Source organism: Gobius niger (assembly GCF_951799975.1).
Source record: "Gobius niger genome assembly, chromosome: 3".
NCBI classification, from domain to species: domain Eukaryota; kingdom Metazoa; phylum Chordata; class Actinopteri; order Gobiiformes; family Gobiidae; genus Gobius; species Gobius niger.
This window is the reverse complement of record NC_136854.1, coordinates 30753955-30771229: the sequence shown is the minus strand read 5'-3', so window position 1 is coordinate 30771229 and position 17275 is coordinate 30753955.

The window sequence follows — 17275 nt, the reverse complement described above, 5'->3', positions numbered from 1 at the left end:
GGGCTTTGACATCTGTAATGGCCACTATCTTTAGCCCGAGCCGAGCGTCTGGGACAGTGGACGTGTGGAGCCTGTCTCCTCTGTGGCCCGGGGCGTGTTGTTGCTCCCTCATTAGGCCCTTTAAAGAATGACCAGACCACCACCGCACACGCACAATGGCCCCATGCACTCAGCTATTAGCCGCTCCCTGCTATCTCCCCCTCCTGTCTTATTTTCTTTCTCTCTATGAATCATCTCTACTGGGTTGTTGTAGTATTGAGGATGTTTCTCCTCTTACCCCCATAAGCTTTGTCAACAAATAATCATCTTTGAGCAGCAGGCAAAACAGCAATCTAGGTGCTTGTTATTACCACTCATCTTTATTCCAAAAGCTACTCTCCAATTGTAACCTTAATGTGAGTATAATCATATTTTCAGGGTATGAAAACATCATGATATCAAGGTATACCGTCAAGTTGTGTGTTCTCCTCTGATAAACAAAAAAGGGGCCTTCTTTGACAAAAAGGGTTTATTTTTAATATTAATTTTGTAATAGGGATACAATATAGCCATAAAAAAATGTCAATCAATTTGTAATTCGAGTGTTTGTTAAAATTGGGTGAATTCTTAAAGCTGGCAGATCGTATTTATGTATTATTTACATTTGTATTGTGTTCGTTAAAGGTTCCTAATTAAGTGGAATAGGCTTTTTTTCCAATTATATTTTAGTATTTTATCACTATATAATTCTAGTGTGATATAGAGTTCAGGATGGAATGTTACCATGGAAACCCACCATGTTTGCGAGTAGTAGCAAATAACAACATGAGCTGAAAACAATATAAACGGTGCCGAAAAGAGCCTTGGAACAACTACGTTAGCTGCAGCACAAAATTAATGGCACCCTCAAAAAATATGGGTGATAACCTTTTGTTTCAAGCATGTGATGCTCGTTTAAACCTCAATTTTTCCATCCGGACTATCCCAATGGTGGATAAACAGCCTCAAACAACTCCTTAAGAAATTCAAGCTGTCCTGCAGGCTCACGGTACAACGGTTTTGGTGCGAACTGTATCAGTGGGGAAGTACCAACTGACCGGGTATCTTCTTGTTAACTGTCTATTGTTATGTCCTTTCTGTCTCCCTCTCCTCTCTCCTTCCTCTCTCTTCTCTAGCCCTAAAGTCACCCGCTCGAATGTCAGGGGGGTCTCAGTTGGGACACATGTCGTTGTGAGAGAGCGTCTTTGTTTGGGCCTAAATCTAAAAGGACCATTTCTCTTCGTTAGTGTTGCAGATTATCATGTAGCCCGCAGCGCATACAGGGAACACACAGGGCCAGATTGTGAGTGGACGCAGCATATATCAGGGAATTAGGGAGAGTTGGCGTCCGCAGACAACGTTATAGCCAGAGACGGGATGAAAAGTAGTGTTTGTTCAACTTAATAGTCTGATAATTTGTCAATGCATCCATTTGTTTTTACATTTTGAATTGTCAGAGTAAAAATGGTATTGGTAGTTGTGTCTCCAGCATTTTTTATTTATTTTTTTGTTTAAGATATAGACAGAGAGGCTACACCCTCTTCTGACCAGGGATGCACCGGTATGATACTATACTATATAATACCTTTTTGTCTGACAATAAGCCATTTCTGTAGCCATAGGTGCCTGAGGGAGACTGTCATCATCAATCATTCACACAGAGGCTAAGTGACTGAAATGTTCTTGCCAAAAAGGAACAACAGCAATAACAATTGATGGTTTGCTTATATTTATTCCGTTATTATTGTTACATTTTAGCCTATTGTGCATATGCTAAAAAGAATGCCATCTGTGCATTTTTTATTTTCACAACCTCAACAAATATTCAGTCAAATGAATTAATATGGGGAAATTTCGAAATACATTTTTTTTTGGACCATAATTTCTGTATCTCTGATGAACTGATAAAAATGCAAAATTAGCCGAGCTATGTCGCTATTTTCCAAGAAATGTAGATTATATTCATATAAGGTCTTAATTTTGAAGCAATACATTTAAATGGCTTTTAATGCCCCGCAAAAACCCGAGATGAAAAGCGGAACCTCTGAAAGAAACTCACTCAGACACAGATTAATTTTTAAACTCAACTCTAACAGGGATTCGAACCTAAGAACATCTTGCATTGAGCCGAGATTACTGGATGATTTACTAAGCAAAATCAACTTTTTAGAGCTTTATGACATGCTACAATGTTGTTCTTTCATCAAAAAACGGATCCGGAGCAGTGTTTCGAGACGTTAGCACATCTTTGAGAAATCTTTAGATCTTTTTTTCTTAGCAGCGTGGCGACAACCCCCAAAGGGGGTATCCAGGAAAGACTTTCCTCACCTCTCGATCTCTTGCTAAGCTTAATCCTTTCATGGCAAAGTAAAATCACTTGCCATACTACAGCCACGCCAGCTGAGTGGACTTTTCCCCTTTCTCTATTGAAACAGCAGTGAAGCAAGAGGGTGGAAAAAGGCTTGTGGGGAGATTGTGTGAAAATCAGGAAGTGAAACTATTTTGTTTTAGCTGTTTTAGATCAATATTGCATTTTCCAACCAACAAAGTGTAAGACAGTGATAAGGATGTGTTTGAGATTAAACCAAATACCTGCAAAAAGCATAAACACACACCCTTGTAAACAAATTGTCCTAAAAGTGAAACATCGACCTGATAGCAGTAGTGTATTCTTCCTTATGATTTGCCATAACATTATACTGAATCATCCTATCTGTAGTGACCATCAGCTGTAGCCTTGTTCCTCCATTACACTGCTTTACTCGTGTTGTTGGGCCCTGAGTTTTGCCCCGCAGGCTGAAGAGGTTTAGATGCTTCAGATAAGCGCTGTCCAGCTGTCTGCTCACGATAACGGCTCGATGCTAACTCTCTTCGCTACACTATGCTTCCTTGTGGTTCGATAAATCCCTTTCTGACGAATTATGGGATGCCACACTGCTGCTGTTATCAATGACACAGTCCAGGCCTCAGCAGTAGCTCCGCGCACTGACTTTGAATGTCACAAACAGGAAAAGGCGATAAAAGCCATCCTCTCCACACAACCGAGCCAAAGTCAACTCTTAATGTTAAAGTTTAACCAAACAATTGTCATCCGGGTCGTGCCTCTCATGTAATGTCCGATTTGATACAGACCGACTTTTAACGTCAGGCAGCATGGTGGCACAGTGGTTAGTGGTTCATCTGTCAGTAAGATGGTGCTGGGTTTGGCTCCTGGATCAGTGGTGGAGGGGTTGTCCTGCTGTGTGAGTGCACAAATCAACCTTTAGCAGTATAGTCTGGTTCACTATGCAATTTTGCTGGATTTTTTTGGAGTATCAAAACTTTCTTAAATAAGCGAGCAGAAAAACAAAATTTCCATTTGCTCTGATATGTAAAAAAACAAAACAAAAAAACAAAGGTGCGATAATAGTAATACTAACATTTATATGGGCAGTAAAAAACTTAGGAAATTTACAAAATTTGGCAGAAAATTCTATTTGGTCATTCCAATCAAAAAAAGTCGATGAAACCCTTGCCATGTGTTTCATGGAGTTACCGTAGCGATGACCAGAACTCCCCATTTACTGCACAATTTTGCCAAATGACAAGGGCAAATGGAAACATTGTTTTTCTCATTGCTTATACCGTAAGGTTTCCAAAAATACATAGTTCTCATACTCTCCACGAAAATCCCACAACAGTGGAAATCTAAACATAGTGAACAAGACTAGTAGTGTAATCCTCCTTTTCTCATATTGATTGATCTTGCTTTGATTCGATTGAATTTTGTCATAATAAAAACAAATGTATGTCGCTGATTTCTGAACTTTGACATATCTTTCACAAACAAATGCTTTCCTCCAGTTTCATTTAACTCACAAAAATCTTCCATTGTCCCATCCAAACTCCAAAACTCTGTGCTGTTTCTGCCAAAGAAATGGCTGAGGTGAATGGATGTTGAAGTACTATGGCACTACACTCTGTTTTTAGGGTGCATTTCTAAAGTGATATGCCACTATAATGTCCCGTTGCCCCTAAACTTGGAAACCAACACAAAATCGTTTCTCCGCTAGGGTCTTGGTCAAGAGGAGTGGCCCAATATGCATGTTTTAGACGGATGGCGGCAAACTTGGGTGGCGCTGGCTTGGGCCTAACCCAAACATCTCTCTTATAAACCAACGCACAGACAGAGGGATGACGGCAAATGAGCAGCTAGCTTAACAGATCATTACGGCATTAGTCCTACGTCTCCAGCAATCAGCCCCGCGGCTACAGATACACGCTCATTCGCCATCCGTCCCCGAATATTTCTCCCACTCCACTCGGCGCGCGGAGGTCCCCATAAGGTAAATAGATCCTCCTTAATAGCTTAAAGCTGTGGCCACCGGTCTGTCTCCTTCACATACGTACGCAGACATGAGCAGCGGTAGTAAGGAGGGCTATTATTGCAATTGCGCTGCCAGTTTGTCTGTGTGTCACCGTTTCCCCGCCACTAAATGTGACCAGACAACGGCGTATTTGAACGGGGCAATTAGGGCGCCGAAATAGGCCGCGTTAGTGTCAGCCGGTATTACAGCCAGGGGTCGCGAAGGGGTCATGAGCTTGAGATGTCTTTGAAACTGTTCACACATTGGAGGTATGACCTTGTAAGAGGAAGGGTCTATTTTTCCGCCATTACTGCATTACTATAGTTCAAAAAGACCAGGATGTGCACTGTCACAGGGAATCGTGTATGCGAGGAGTGGAGAGAGAAGTCACTTTTTCCAGAACTTCGTAAGGTACTTTGCCAGATTTTGTATCCGATACAATAAGTGGCATCATTTAGCAAAACACCCTTGTCTACATAATAAAAATTACATTTTAAAAATACTTCTAATCTAAACTCACAAAGTGTGTGGTTGAAAGGTACTTGTGTTGTATCCACAAAGATGAGCACCGCAAATAGCAATCAACAAATAAGTCAAGTTTTAAGTTAGTAAAATTTTAGCAACTAATTCTAAAAATTGGTGCATGGGGCAAGTTTTTACACTTAAATTACCACACACTTCCTTTACCTTTTTCAGGAGGATTTTGAGGCTTTCCCAGGCCAAAGAGAGTCCTCCAGCGCTTTCTGGGTCTTCCCTCCTCTCGATGGGATATGACCAAAACACCTCCCCAAGGAGGCATCCGAAAGAGATGTTACAGCTGGCCCTTCCCTATGTGAAGCAGCAGCGGCTCAACTCTTAGCTCTTGACTAAAATCCTCACCATATCTCTCAGGTTGCGCCCAGTCACTCATTAAGTACACCAAATCTCATGACCATAGCTGAGAATTGAAACATAGATTGATCGAGAGCTTTGTCTTTCGACATGTTCTTCACCATAACAGTCCGATACAGCGTCCACATCACTGACGACACTGCACCAATCCTTTTGAAGACCCCAAGATAGTGGAGAACTCTTCCACTTGAGAAAGGAACTCTCCACCGACTGATAAGGGCAAGCCATGTTTTACCGGTCGAAATCCATTCCCTCAAATATGACTGAGGAACTGATTTTCGGTCACTTCACACTGGACGCTGAAGCTCCTAAGACAAAGACCTCCTCACTTCATGGCTTCAAGACCGGAACCTGAATGGAATAAAATAGAACAACTTCAGGTAAATTTGTGATGGGGAGAAGTACATTTATAGTATTAGGAACTTCTGCAACCAATTTGTCTTTTCCGTAGATGCAACAGTCTTTACAAACCTTAGAAACATGCCCAGTCTGCACATTTTCAAATTTTCCCTCAAATGACTGCACTTTTCTCTGGAATCTGCCCGACTTTCACATTACATCAGGGATACTCGCTTGTATCAGTAGACACACATTCGTCATGCTTTGGCCTCTTGTGCATGAGGGCGGACTTGATTGATACAAGCTTCTGTCCTCTTCCTCCTTACAGCTGTTTGGATCTGTGTGAGAAAACAGATTTAGAATGTAACGCAGTCAAAATACAGACTTATTTTATTTAACTCCCATTCATCCTGCTTGGAAGCTATGAAGACAGACTTATTCTAGACACAAACGCTTCAAATTGAGAGCAGGGGAGGCCTTTGTGAAGAAGTCAAACATTCTCAACACAAACAAGCAAATCCAGTTGACAACTTAGGAAACTTCAACTTCAATGGTGAACTTTTGGAACACTAAGACACGCAAACACCACGTGACAATGGAGAACGGGTTTTTGAGCCGTTTTGATACGCACTTTTTTTGACACTCAAAGATGTTTTCCAATGCGTCATTCACTCCAGCCTATGGGATAAACTGACAGGAGCAAGGCCAATAGTCTGTGCCATCTGCGCCTCTGACAATCACTTGGCAGTCTCTCACACACCACATTCAAAGACAAGGTGGGCGAAGTCTTTCCCAAGGACCCAACAATTTGCAACTCACAAACTTGGGTCCTTTGTCACCGCTGCTTCTGCTGTTTTCCACTGAAAAAATGCATGCAGGTTCAGGAAACTACGCAAACCTGGTTCCGAAACTGGACCCGGAAGGAACTTGGAGGAAAGGGGCATATGGGAGCTGATATTCACTGTCAAACCTTTTGGTGATGGACCACTGCCAGCTTGACTAATACAATAGCTTGCCCACATGACAAAATGAGTCCACACCTACTCAACTATACCATATACAGAAGCAGCATTGTGCCAAGATCTTGCATTGATGATGGGAATGTTTGACCACTGCGCAAAGCCTTTTTCAGCACATCCCAAAGATAAAATCAATGGGGTCAAGATCTGGACTCTGTGGCGGTCAATCCATGTGTGAAAATGATGTCTCATGTTCAGGGAGCATGAGACTCTTAATCCCTGAACATAATGTCAGGGAGCAAGAATCCTGGCATCGTCATCTTCCCTGTGCTACAAGGGAAGAAGAATCATGGAATAACCTGGTCATACAGGACGCTCAGGTCGTCAGCTGACCTCATTCTTTGGGCTCAAAGTGTTTCTGAGCTGAGGGGGGCATTAACACAATCTCTCTGTAAAACTACACCATCTTACTTGCGCACGTGAGATTTTTTTCTTTCCTGGAGAAGAGTAAACGTTTCACTGGGAAACATTTGCGTTCTTTGCGAGATGGATTTGTAAGTGTTTTTAGGGCAGGTCTGACGCTCACATATTTGAGCTGACCTCCGGAGAGAAGAGAGCAGTGAGTCTTCCACAGTGAGCGACCTGCAGTGACCTCTCAGTGCGATGAGGAGAGATGCTGAGGAGATAGTGGGAGGGTGATGGATGTGAGAACCACCGCCGTCTCTGCTGTTGCAACGCTCACGTCTGGGGTTTTAAAAAGTTATTTGGCTCGATGCGGTGTATCTAAAAGATTTCAAATGTTGGGGAGACACTCACATGCTTTTGTAGTCGTTAGTTACTAGTGACTGTAAATGATTCTAATGTTGCTAAGTTCTTTTCTTTTTCCTTTACTTTTCTTTCGGTACTAGGGGTCATGTCGCAATAATATGGACATTTATCTGATTGAAAAGCAGCTTACATATTTTTTTCAGTCTTCAAGCCAAAAACAGGTGCCAGTTATTCTTGTAAAATTTTAAGCCGCAGTCCAAACTCATTTCCTAACTTTCCTAACATCCTGATTTTTTGCAAAGTATGCGGATGAGATGATAAGCATGTTTTACATCTTTCAGGGACAAAAGCAGCGCAACAATATGCACAACAGCTAGCATGCACCAGTCGACAGGCCAAATGTTTAGCATCAGTTTAGGATCAGAATTTTTAAGAATCTGTACTTGAGTAGTATTTTTTGTTGAGAACTTATTACATTTATTTACTTACTACTACAAAAATCGAAAGATAAATATAACACTTTCTACTCCAATACATTTCTGCAAAGGCTCCGAAGTAAAAACTTCATTGTGCCTAATAATGCACATGGTAAGAAGGTAGATGGCGCTGTGTGGACGTGCTGTCAATGGCCCTGACTCAAAACAAGGAAGAATGTTTGCCTCTGCGTGCTGCCGTGAATCTGGGCACAATTTTTGTGTATCATAGCAGAAAGGTTATTATTATAAACACTATTCTACTTTGAACACTTACCACTTTTTCAGTACTTTCACGTAAGTAAAGTCCATCCATCCATTCTCTTCCGCTTTATCCGGGGGCCGGGTCGCGGGGGCAGCAGTCTCAGCAGAGATGCCCAGACTTCCCGATCCATGTGCACCTCCTCCAGCTGTTCTACGGGGACCCCGAGGCAACAAAGTCCCATCAACGTGTGTCCTGGGTCTTCCACGAGGACTTGTCCCAATAGGACATGCCTGGAACATCTCCCGAGGGAGGTGACCTGGAGGCATCTGAAACAGATGCCTGAGCCACCTCAGCTGGCTCCTTTCAACGTGAAGGAGCAGCGACTCTACTCCGAGTTCCTCCTGGGTAACTGAGCTCCTCACCCTATCTTGACGTAAGTAAAGTTTGACTCAAAAACGTTTACTTTAATTGATTTACATATTTGACCAGTAGCCTCTGTACTTTTACTCAAGTAATGAAATCAAGTTCTTTGACCACCTCTGCTTCGATCATTACAAGTAGCTCAATAGATGCACAATGCACACTTATTTTTTCTTCCCATGAACATTCGCAACCACTGTAAGGGGAATTTTTTTAATTTAACTTAACTACAAATAAACATTTCATAATTTGACAAGAATGCGAAAAATGTAGATCTCCCCAACGACTACTGTTTAGGCTGGAGGTTGAGACGATAAGGCGGCTGATGATTCTGCTGCTGCAATGAATGGTGGGAAAGATTGTAGCACAAAACTGAAAGAGTGAAAGTGTGCTCATATGAATGCTGACTGGTTGAGAGACAAAGGCTGTGATTGGCTGACAGTGACAGAGAGCAGGAAGCAAAGCCAGGGTGGAAAAATAGTCTTTATGTTGTCAGCTTAATTAAGTTGCGACTCAACTCACGGCAACAATATGACTTAAATGTGTTGTTGTAAGAAATGAAAAGATTCAAATTGAACCTAAAGTTACAAAACAACAATACATTTCAACATCTTTGTGTAACTTTACAGGCAATTTCCTCCAGCGCCTGGCCACACATGCACACGGGGGCACCCTCTCTGCTCTGTCCCTAAAGGAGAAGCTAATAAAGCTGTTTTTTATGAGCGTGTTGTGACCAGGACTCCTGATCCTGAGCGGAGGAGACACCGGACCAATCCCGGGCCACCCACTTTTTATATCCTGTCTGAAAAGCCACCTCACACATGCGACTCACACACCTACTATTCAGGAGACGGCATAATGTCCACTTCCTGCTTGGAGACTGACCGCAGTGAGTCCAAACTCGACCGTAGCCCAGCGTTCAGGGTCAGTCAGGATTAAATGGGAGGCTTCTGGTCAAATCGTCTGGTGTTTTGGGGGAAAAGATGTCAGAACGCATTGCCGGGTTGTACTTGTTAATGTGGGGAATGCGGCGTTGTGTTGTAATTTGTGCTTTTGATGAAATCTGCAATGGGACAACAAACTTTCAACAAGCATGAATTTGCAACGGTATTAAGCATGCACACAGACCCGTCGTAAAAAGGCAATAAAGGCCAATATCTGTCATGCATTTAGGTGTCTAGCCCTCTGTCTAAGGTGTAGGGTAAGTTACCCAAGAGCATAGGGTTCTGTGGACTAACAGTAACATTCGGCAATGACCAGACTTAGGAACCAAAACAAAAATGCATCAACAAATTTACATCACATAAAAGATGTCTTGCTCTTGTTATTTAGCGCCATGTTCCACCGAACCAACACCTTGTCACCCCAACACTGTAGCCCGTGACCTCTGCCCTCACAGGAAGTCATGTACACTACAGGGGCGAAGGTGACGCCTGGCCCACACACATTATGTTAACTGCTCTCATATTTGAAGAGGTTTTGTTTTTTCTTTTGTTGTTCTTGAGGCTTGTCACAGCATGATGTACGATTCAGTTTTACACACAACCAACAGCAGGCCAGATGCCAGATTTCTTTTAAATTACAACGGAAGAGGAAGCCACTAAATGTAAATGTTAGTTGTGGTCCAAACTCATTCCTAACTTTCCTAACACATTAGCATCCCAACTCTTCAGGGACAAGTTTATCGGTACATTTCACAATCTCAGGGCCACTTTCACCGAAATGCAAGAAAACTCAACTGAAACTTCATGAAATCGAAACACATGCTTAATAATTAGAATCAGTGTTTTTACCACAAATGTCTGAGTTTACAATAACAAAAAAAGGACAAAACAAATGTTTTACAAGGAAAAACAACAACTTCGACAACTTGTGCCTAACACCACATTTGCAGTACTCGTAATTCACAAATTTTAATTGTTTAACATCTTATTGAAATAAAAAAAAATCAAGGTGACATTATATTTATTTCCCCAATTATTATAATTTTTGCTTAAAATCTGTTTATTTGAAGACAAAACAAGATGTGTATATTATGCTTCATTAACGTTGACACAATGACCTGAGCCTAACAATGATGCTTTTTTGGTCTTTTTTTCTTACATGCCAAATGTCTTATGTAAAAATGAATCAACAAATCAATTAAAAATTCCAATACATTTTGTCTTGATCAATAGCAAACGTTTCCAAATAATATCTCTAAATCCAGCCCAGCTCTTATTCACCTGCAGTGTCGCCTTCAAACTTTCCTTTTTGCCTAAATCCGCTGCTCCGCTCTGCCCACTCTCCTCTCCTGATGTAAGTGTGAGTGTAGTGAGTGTGTGCGTTGCTATCAGCGCTGAACAGCCTGGTGCCACAGATAAACGGCTGAGGTCACTCTCTGCACAGACTCTTTCATGTCTCTAAATGGAGACGTGGATAAAAGAAAACAAGCCTCAGTGAATCAGGGGCTCCCTCCGAGATAACCCGTCCAAACACTGATACGGGCCTGTACTGTACGCCTCCGCACTCACACCCACCGGCCCTTACGCTACGCTTTTGCAGAAACAGAAAGCTTTTTGTATTTTTTTAATCACAGCCTCAAATGGTCATCATCAAATAGCCAGCCCCAATATCGATCCGAAAATCCCACATGGACTATAAACATCAACATTTACCAAACATTATGCCATTCATTTCATTCACATTTTCGGCATTTGTTTCGCACATTGGGACAGCACACAAGCAGAACTCTTTTATGTGTTCGTTGTGTTGTGTTGACGGAGCTTTGGGGGCCCCTGCGGTGCCTCTGAGGCCCACTAACCACTGATTTACTTTATTAATCCGTCATACATACATAGTTATATTATGTATCGATAGGGATAGAAGTTTTGTAATTACATTATTACATAATCTTAATTTTCTAGTATAAAAGCCTGTAAAAAGTAATGTCCTAAAAACAAGGCTTGCGTTCCTCCAACCTGAACATTTCGACTGGAGTGCACAAAGTCTGACTCGTGAGTCTGACTTAGCAACTCGGGACAGAATTGCCAAAGCTGAGAAGGATTATTTAAAAGTGACATTTAAGTAAATAAAACTAATATTTGGATGGTGTCCCAAATATACTTGTAAAATGCCAATGCGGAACAGTGAAACTTTTCTGCTCTGTCACTAACATATAAATTAATGGTTAAAAGAAAAAATATGAAACTAGTGATGGAATTTCATTGTATTTACTATGAAGCATCACTGCAAACTGATTTTGCACCCATTTTCTATTTCCGACCTGGACAACTGGAACGCTACAACTCGGAGAAAGTGTTTTGTCCTGGGCGTATTTCACGCCTTCTGACCCAACTGGAACGCAGCATTATATGTATTTAAATGAGTTTTTGTGTAAAACACTGAAAGTGAGTTTTATCGCTGCTGTAAATAATCTTAATTTTTATAGTTTTGTAATAGTTGTTTTTCTTACTTTTATTCAGTAGTCTATATCAGTGGTTCTCAACCTGGGGGTCGGGAGACAAATTTGGGGGGTCGCCAGATCATGTAGATAACATATACCGTATTTTAAGTGTGTACTATTTTACCAGAGTGCCATTATATGTTCGTAATTTGATGAATTTTATTTTAGCCATTTGTTTTTTTCTTTGTTTTTTAAGAATTATGTGGCTTAGGTTCCGATTTCTCACGGTGTGACCCGGGCGGGGGGTCACGAACCCCTTTAACTGTTATAATGGGGGTCGCGGCTCGAAAAGGTTGAGAACCACTGGTCTATATAAAAGTCTTTATTCTCCAGATACTTGCTGATTTGTTTATAGATTGACTTTAAATTCTACATGTTTTGGTACTTTACCATTGTCCTTTTCCCAACCTGCCCGTTGTAACAATGCACCTCCCCCAAAGTGGGACAAATCAATGTTTTCGAAAACTCCAGACCATCTGCCGATTACATTACATTTCTCTTCAACAGTATCCCCTGAAATGTATGAAACAGTTTGGAGAGACAGCTGTAGCACCAGTACCCGCTCCCCGCCTATACGCGCATATGTTGAGTGTGAGTGATAAATCTAACCTGGCTTTAGTATCAGAGCTGTCAGCCTTCCGTTTGACTAACACTTCCTGCTACCAAACCGGCTGATACACTCTGGCCTCTGCATGTGCTGCACCTACATGTGCTCCCCGTCACACTCACTATGACTGCAGACATTATATTCTGGGGACAGTGGGGAGCTCACAGTGCGATACATTGATCTTATGGGTTTATCCGAGTGCTTTCTGAAACTGGGGGAGACTGAAATATTTGTAGCCCAGGAAATAAAGACATTAACGGGCAACAAGTTTTGTAATAATGTATTATAAAATGTTCATATTTGTTTATCGAAACAGCTATGCCTGTAAGAAACCGCTCAGAACACTTAAACTCTTGACCCCTGCCTTAACCAGGCGCCTTTTCTTCAGTTCAGCTTTACCCAAATCTAAAAGCTTCTCGACTGGAGCTCACAGCCTATGGGCCAGGTTAATGCCTCATTTGAAGTGTCAGGGTTCCCACTCTTTACTTGAAAAACTATAACATCTACGAAAACCTGCCCTAACCAGTTAGTCCCTTTGTGAGTTTGCTCTTCATTTTGATCCGTGATCAGATAATGTAGTCCATGGTGACAGACGTAGTTGTTTAGGTCTGAAGAGAAACAGAGCATACACATCGTGTCTGAAGGGAATCATACAAAAATGGAGGTCCATTGGGGAAAAACAACAGAAAACCAGGTCTAAACCAGAGCTGAACCAGGACCAAGTCAGGACAAACGCCATAATTAATTAGATTATTGTAAACCAGCAATTAACCAAATGCAATCCAGATCTTATCCCATGAAAATGGGTTAGGGGTGCAGAAGGTGTGAACAATATTATCCCTTTAGGGGGCATGCTCCCCCGGGAAGATTTTTTTTAAAATTCCCTATTTTAAAGCATCAAAACTTAACTTCAGCCAGGAGTCAAAAATAGATTTTTAGACATTTTCTGGTGAAATATAAACTTATTTATCACATACAAATAAAGGCAAGTCTAAATTGGGTCCATATGGATGTTTATTCACAGCAGATTATTGAGTAGAAGCGAAAAAAACGGCAGTCATAGCTAGCGCTAGCATTAGCATGATGCTAGCATGAAGCACTATGTTAGCATTCTGCGTTGAACCACTTTGCTCCTCCCCATGTCCCATGTATCTTTATTGAGTAGAAAACTCATAGAATGTTCATTCATATTCTGAATTTGTTAAGTAGTTTTTGAATATTTAGAGAAAGATTTTTCTCCAAATTGTTAACTGTTTTCAAACATGACCATATATGGGCGATTCTCTGGAAACGCCCCAATCTATTGGTGTGATGACATCATCACTAGCATAGCTGCAACATTCCGTGCACAGAGTTTACTTCCTGCTTTCTGATTTAAGACACAGAAATGGCAGGATAGTAGGGAAACAATTGAGGCAACGCCGGGGGAATTACAGCTCAGTGACAGTGCGCTGGTCTTTGGTGTAGGAGGTTGGTAGTTCAAATATGGTTTTGAATAGAGAAAGCCTTAGAATGCTTTCTCTTTTCTTGACGGCGTAAGACTGAGGCCAGGTTGGGTGTGAGGTAGAGGCAAAAGCAGGTTTTGGCAAAGCGAGCGGGGGCAGTCGCAAGGAGCGAGAGCGATCAGGGGGGCTCGCAAGGGGCTAGAGCGATCAGGAGTGGTCAGAAGAAGCAAGAGCGATCGGGGGCTCGCAAGGGGCTAGAGCGATCAGGGGCGGGAGGAAGGAGGGGCAAGGAGGAACCAGCTGAAGTTGAATGTCCAGAAGACCAAAGAAATGGTTCTGGACTTCAGAAGGAAGTCCCCCACACCTCAGCCGGTGCATATTGAGGGAGAGAGTGTGGAGATGGTACCGTCCAACAAGTACCTAGGGGTTGTGCTGGACAATAAGCTGGACTGGACCACCAACACGGACCATCTCTACAAGAAAAGCCAGCCTGCATATATATAAGGTCCATTACAGGTTTGTAATCCAAGCAGTTGTTTGAGAGTTGTGTTGTAGCAGGGCTCGATTTATCTGAAGTTTGTTGTTAACCATGTTTCTGAGGCGTACATGATGATTGCTGCATTCAGAGCGATCTTCCAGACGAAATGCTTTACAGCGTCACTGTTCTTCGAAAGGAATGGCATGAATTTTGACACATGAGCTTACTGGCAATATGTCTGTTGATCTGCTCAGAGATTTCATCATTTGACACAGTAGCCCCTGGGTAAGTATATTTATTTGTATAATCAATGATGATATTATCTATTTGAAAGGGGGTTGTGTCTTCCCCATTTGTTGTGAGGAACTGACATTTGCTTGGGTGGAGATATATCTCAAGGACATCAGCATGATTCATGAGGAGTCTCAGCTTGTCCTGCATACTCAACTGTAAACCAGTGTACGCAGACAATGGAGGCACAGTGGGTGAAGTGTACATCCATGGGAGACGGGAATCGAACCCCCGACCTTCCGGTCATGAGAAGACCTGCTCTACTAACTGCAACACTGTTGCCCAGTGGACAGTGGTGTTTTGACGGACTTCAACCTATAGCCTCCTCCCTCTGGTCCTCTCCTTTGTGCTCCATAGGGAACATAATACACCTGAAGGTGTTTTAAAGGACTTTAACCTATACCCCGCACACCCTCGTGGCCAGGACAGACTGGCCATTGGGACCTCTCCTGCATGCACCATAGGGAACTCTTGCTGTGTGGGCAGAATAATCCCAAAGACACACCAAGAGGTGTTACGGCACGATAGTCTACTTGTGATCCATATAGACACCTGGAGGTCCCCTCCTAGAACCTCCACCTTAACGTGGTGGAGGGGTTTGAGCACCAGAATGATCCTGGGAGCTGTGTTGTTGGGCGCTTCGTGCCCTGGTAGGGTCTTCCATGGAAAACAGGTCCTAGGTGACGGGTCAGACAAAGAGCGGTTCAGAAGCCCCTTATGAGAATACAAACAGGCCCGGTTAGAACCATGAGGCCGTCCTCCCGTGGACCCACCACCTGCAGGAGGAGCCAAAAGGGGCTGGTGCAATGTGATTTGGGCAACTCCAACAGCTGAGCCCACGACCTGCAAACGGACAAGTGGAAGAAAGTGGATGGATAGATGGATGGATGGATCCTGGAGGTGTTTTGACGGACTTCAACCTTTACCCCCCCTCCCTCTGGTCGTCTCCTTTGTGCTCCATAGGGAATATAATATCCCTGAAGGGGTTTTAAAGGATTTTAACCTATACCCCGCACCCCCCTTTGGCCAGGACAGACTGGCCAATGGGACCTCTCCTGCATGCACCATAGGGAACTCTTGCTGTGTGGGCAGAATAATCCCAAAGACACACCAAGAGGTGTTACGGCACGATAGTCTACTCGTGAGCCGTAAAGATCTAATATACCGGAAGGCGTTTTAAAGGATTTTAACCTATACCCCGCACCCCCCTTTGTCCATGGTAGACTTGCCAATGAGCGCGCTCCTTTGTGCTCCATAGGGAACTCTTGGTGTGTGGACAGAATAATCCCAAAGACACACCAAGAGGTGTTACGGCACAATAGTCTACTTGTGATCCGTATAGATATAAGGCACCTGGAGGTCCCCTCCTAGAACCGCCACCTTAACGTGATGGAGGGGTGTGAGTACCCGAATGATCCTGGGAGCTGTGTTGTCGGGCACTTCGTGCCCTGGAAGGGTCTTCCATGGCAAACAGGTCCTAGGTGACGGGTCAGACAAAGAGCGGTTCAGAAGCCCCTTATGAGGATACAAACAGGCCCTGTTAGAACCATGAGGCCGTCCTCCCGTGGACCCACCACCTGCAGGAGGAGCCATAAGGGGCTGGTGCAATGTGATTTGGGCAACTCCAACAGCTGCCCCCACGACCTGCAAACGAACAAGTGGAAGAAAGTGGATGGATAGATGGATGGATGGATGGATGGATCCTGGAGGTGTTTTGACGGACTTCAACCTTTACCCCCCCTCCCTCTGGTCGTCTCCTTTGTGCTCCATAGGGAATATAATATCCCTGAAGGGGTTTTAAAGGATTTTAACCTATACCCCGTACCCCCCTTTGGCCAGGACAAACTGGCCAATGGGACCTCTCCTGCATGCACCATAGGGAACTCTTTCTGTGTGGGCAGAATAATCCCAAAGACGCACCAAGAGGTGTTACGGCACGATAGTCTACTCGTGAGTCGTAAAGATCTAATATACTGGAAGGTGTTTTAAGGGATTTTAACCTATACCCCGCACCCCCCTTTGTCCATGGTAGACTTGCCAATGAGCCCGCTCCTTTGTGCTCCATAGGGAACTCTTGGTGTGTGGACAGAATAATCCCAAAGACACACCAAGAGGTGTTACGGCACAATAGTCTACTTTTGATCCGTATAGATATAATGCACCTGGAGGTCCCCTCCTAGAACCGCCACCTTAACGTGATGGAGGGGTGTGAGTACCCGAATGATCCTGGGAGCTGTGTTGTCGGGGGCTTCGTGCCCTGGTAGGGTCTCCCATGGCAAACAGGTCCTAGGTGACGGGTCTGACAAAGAGCAGTTCCGAAGCCCCTTATGAGGATACAAACAGGCCCTGTTAGAACCATGAGGCCGTCCTCCCGTGGACCCACCACCTGCAGGAAGAGCCATAAGGGGCTGGTGCAATGTGATTTGGGCAACTCCAACAGCTGCCCCCACGACCTGCAAACGGACAAGTGGAAGAAAGTGGAATGATGGATGGATGGATAGATGGAACTTGGAGGTGTTTTGCCGGACTTCAACCTATAGCCCCTCCCTCTGGTCCTCTCCTTTGTGCTCCATCGGGAATATAATGCACC